The sequence below is a fragment of the Macrobrachium nipponense genome, chromosome 12, assembly GCF_015104395.2.
Source record: "Macrobrachium nipponense isolate FS-2020 chromosome 12, ASM1510439v2, whole genome shotgun sequence".
In the NCBI taxonomy this organism is placed as follows: Eukaryota; Metazoa; Arthropoda; class Malacostraca; order Decapoda; family Palaemonidae; genus Macrobrachium; species Macrobrachium nipponense.
This window is the reverse complement of record NC_087205.1, coordinates 27,035,310-27,040,309: the sequence shown is the minus strand read 5'-3', so window position 1 is coordinate 27,040,309 and position 5,000 is coordinate 27,035,310.

The following is a 5,000-nucleotide window of genomic DNA, read 5'->3' as shown; positions in this document are numbered from 1 at the left end:
CTCGGAGCATATAGACTAATCAGAGGCTTAAAATGGAATTTCGCTTTGCTTTGAAGAAATGTTGGAACCGTGAATTATAAACTCGTAACAGGTGGTCTGTATTACTGAGAGCAGAGAGCAAGGGGATGGATAAGACCTTCTGGCCACTTGCTCTGATAACCGATAAAAAAAAAAAAAAAAAGCAGAAAGAAAACATGTATCCTCTGGTTCACTCTTAACACAGATTCCTCAGTGATTTTAATCATCTCTCCCGTTCAGTTACGCCGACTGTGCTCTCTGTCTGTCGTCTTCAGCACAAGCACTTGAGAATCTCTGAGAAGTACAGGCAATCGTGTGAAATGTTATTTCAGAGATAGAGGAAGCCATTTCCTTCAAAACATTATAAATAAGATTATTTTGTATGGCAATACGCTCTCGTAGCTCCCACCCCTCCCCCCCCACAAAAAAAATAGTGCACTTTACTTTGCTATATAAAAAGTCGACTATTATTGTTGTTTTTTTTTTATACGTCTTAGGGAGCTTTCCATTATGCCTATTTCTGAAATAATTGTGTACGACAATACGCTTTCGTACCAAAAAAAAATTATTGCACTTTACTTTCCTATATCAAAAAGTCGATTATTATATATATATATATATCATATACTATATATTATATATATATATATATATATATTATATATATATATATATATATATATATGTTATTACTCGTCCTAGGCAGCTTTTCATTATGCCTGTTTCCTTTTTTATATGATTATATTTTTAACAAAGCAAAATAATTTATCATTTTCCATTATCTTTATTATATGACCCGTAGATGGTAATATTAGAATAACCTTGCTTAATCCTCATGCAAAAGTAAATATTATGATTACATATTTGCTTACATTGCACCAACTAGTGTCGATTACCTTAACCAAATAAGCTCAAGATAACACTTGTGTGTATGTTTTTTTTTAGAGGAATCGTGTCATCTTGATATTAAATATCTAAAGAAATAATAATTTAATTGCACAAATACCCGCAATGTGCGTTGAATTCGACGCTAAATGGCCCTGTCGTTGTCTTCCGATGTGTTTGGCCTGAATTTCACAGACAAGTGACCCATTCACAACTCTTAATATGAAGTGCTCTCAACAATCAATGCGTCTGACAACTGAGCTCGCTCGCGCAAGAGGGGGAAAGCAGGCAGACAAACATATAGACAGAGAGTTATGCATAAAGACAGAATGAGACAGGATAACCAACGGACAGACAGGCAAAGCAAAGGAAAGGACTGGAGGCAATATAACCAACGGGAACAGCCAGGCAAAGAGAAAGGGAACTGGAGGCCAATATAATCAACGGAACAGACAGGCCAAACGAGGACAGAATGAGAACAGGATAACCCAACGGACCACACATGGCAAAGAGGAAAGACTGATGGCCAATATAACCAACGGACAGACAGGCAAAGAGGACAGAATGAGACAGGTATAACCAACGGTACAGAAGGCCAGGCAAAGAGGGACAGAATGAGACAGGATAACCAACGGGACAAGGGACAGGCAAAAGAGACAAGAAATGAGACAGGATAGGCCAACAGGACAGGACAGGCAAAAGAGACAGAATGAGACAGGATAACCAACGGACAGACAGGCAAAGAGACAGAATGAGACAGGATAACCAACGGACAGACAGGCAAAGAGACAGAATGAGGCAGGATATAGGTCCAACGGACAGGACAGGCAAAGAGAAACCACAGAAATGAGACAGGATAAATCCAAACGGACAGACAGGCAAAGAGAAAGAACGAGGGCAAACTATAACCCAACGGAAAGGACATGGCAAAGAGAAAGACTGAGGCAATATAACCAACGGACAGACAGGCAAAGAGACAGAATGAGACAGGATAACCAACGGACTAGAACAGGCAAAGAGACAAAGAAGAAGACAGGATAACCAACGGGACAGGACAGGCAAATAAAGAGACAGAATTGAGGACAGGATTCAACCAAGCGGACAGACAGGCAAGAAAGAACAGAATGGAGAACAGGATAACCAAGGGACAAGACAGGCAAAAGAGACCAGAATGAGACAGGAATAACCAACGGACAGACAGGCAAAGAGAACAGAAATGAGACAGGATCAAACCAACGGACAGAACAGGGCCAAAGAAAAGGACAGGAAATGAGACAGGATAACCCAACGAGGACAGGACAAGGCAAAAGAGACAGACAAGGAGGCCAGGGAATGGAAACCCAACGGACAGACAGGCCAAAGGAGACAGAATGAGACAGGATAAACCCAAAGGGGAAGGACAGGACAAAGGCAAAAGAAAGACTGAGGCGAATATTAAACCAACGGACCAGACAGCAACAAAGAGAAAGACTGAGGCCAATAGAAAAACCAACGGAACAGACAGGCAAAGAGGACAGAATGAGACAGGATAAACCAAACGGACAGACAGGCAAAGAGACAGAATGAAAGAAACAGGATAACCAACGGAAGGGACAGACAGGCAAAGGAGAAAGGAACTGAGGCAATATAAACCAACGGACAGACAGGTCAAAGAGGACAGAATGAGACAGGTATAACCAACGGACAGACAGGCAAAGAGAAAAGGGACTGAGGCCAATAATAACTCCACGGAACAGACCAGGCAAAAGAGGACAGAATGAGACAGGATAACCAACGGACAGACAGGCAAAGAGACAGAATGAGACAGGATAACCAACGGACAGACAGGCAAAGAGACAGAATGAGACAGGATAACCAACGGACAGACAGGCAAAGAGAAAGACTGAGGCAATATAACCAACCGGACCAGACCAGGCCAAAGAGAACAGCAATGGAGACAGGATACAACCAACGGACAGGACAGTAAAGAGACAGAAATGAGGGACAGGATAACCCAACGGACAGACAGGCAAAGGCAGACAGAATGAGACAGGAGAAACCAATGGACAGAACATGCTAGAAAACCAGAATCTGAGAACAGGAGAACCAACGGAACAGAAAAGGGACAGGCCAAAGAGACAGAATGAGACAGGGGGGATAAAACCAACGGACAGGACAGGCACAAAGAGACAGATAATGAGGCTAGGACTAAAACCAACGGACAGGACAGGCAAACGAGACAGAATGAGACAGGATAGCCAACGGACAAGACAGGCAAAGAGGACAGAATGGAGACAGGATTAAACCAACCGGGGACAGACAGGCAAAGAGACAGAATGAGACAGGATAACCAACGGACAGACAGGCAAAGAGACAGAATGAGGCAGGATAACCAACGGACAGACAGGCAAAGAGACAGAATGAGACAGGGATAAAACCACAACGGACAAAGACAGGCAAAAGAGAAAAGACTGAGGCAATATAACCAACGGACAGACAGGCAAAGAGAAAGACTGAGGCAATATAACCAACGGACAGACAGGCAAAGAGACAGAATGAGACAGGATAACCAACGGACAGACAGGCAAAGAGACAGAATGAGACAGGATAACCAAAGGACAGACAGGCAAAGAGACAGAATGAGACAGGATAACCAACGGACAGACAGCAAAGAGGACAGAAATGAGACAGGATAAACCAAAGGGACAGGACAGGCAAAGAGACAAGAATTGAGACCGGAATAACCAAACGGACATGGACAAGGCAAAAGAGACAGAATGAGACAGGATAAACCAAAGGACCAGAACTAGGTCAAAGAGGACAGAATGAGACAGGATAAACCACGGACTAGGACATGCAAAGAGACAGAATGAGGACAGGATAACCAAACGGACAAGACAGGCAAAAGGAGACAGAAAATGAGGACAGGATAAACCAAATGGGACAGACAAAGGCAAAGAGGCCACAGAATGGAACAGGATAACCAAAGGACAGACAGGCCAAAAGAGACAGAATGGAGACAAGGATAAACCAACGGTACAGACAGGCAAAAGAAAGAACAGAATGAGACAGGATCAACCAAAGGACAGACAGGGCAAAGAAAGAACAGGAAATGGAACACAGGAAACCAACGGACAGGACATTGCAGAGGACAGAATGAGGACAGGATAACCAAACGGAACAGGACAGGGCAAGAAGACAGAAATGAGGCAGGATAACCAACGGGACCAAGACAGGCAAACAGAGCAGGAAATGAGACAGGAGAAACCAACGGAACAGAACAGGCAAAGGAGAAAGACTGGAGGCAATAATTTAACCAAACGGACAAGACATGGCAAAGAGACCAGAATGAGGACCCAGGGATAAAACCAACGGACAGACAGGCAAAGAGAAGACTGAGGCAATATAACCAACGGAACTAGACCAGGGCAAAGAGACAGAATGAGAAAAGGATAACCAACGGACAGGACAGGCAAATGAGAAAGACTGAGGCAAATACACCAACGGACCAGACAGGAAAAGAGACAGAATGAGACAGGATAACCAAACGGACAGGGACAGGCAAGAGAACGAATGCGAGACAGGATACAACCAACGGACTAGAAACATTGCAGAGGACAGAATGAGACAGGATAAACCAACGGACAGGGACAGGTCAAAGAAAAGACAGAATGAGGGCATGGATAAACCAAAACAGGACCAGGACAGCAAAGAAGGACAGAATGAGACCAGGAGAACCAACTGGACAGACAGGCAAAAGAGAAAGACTGAGGCAATATAACCAACGGACGAGCAGGCCAAAGAACACGAATGAGGACAGGATAAACCCCAAACGACAGACAAGGCAAAGAGACAGAATGAGGACAGGGATAAAACCAACGGAACAGAAACAGGCAAAAGAAGAAAGACTGAGGCAATATAAACCAACGGACAGACAGGCAAAAGAGGACAGAATGAAACAATGGATAACCAACAAAGGACAGACAAGGCAAAGAGAAAAGACCTGAGGTCAATATAACCAACCGGATCAGACCAGGCAAAGAGACAGAATGAGACAGGATAAACCAAACGGGACAGGACAGTGGCAACGAGACAGAATGAGACACGGAGAACCAAAG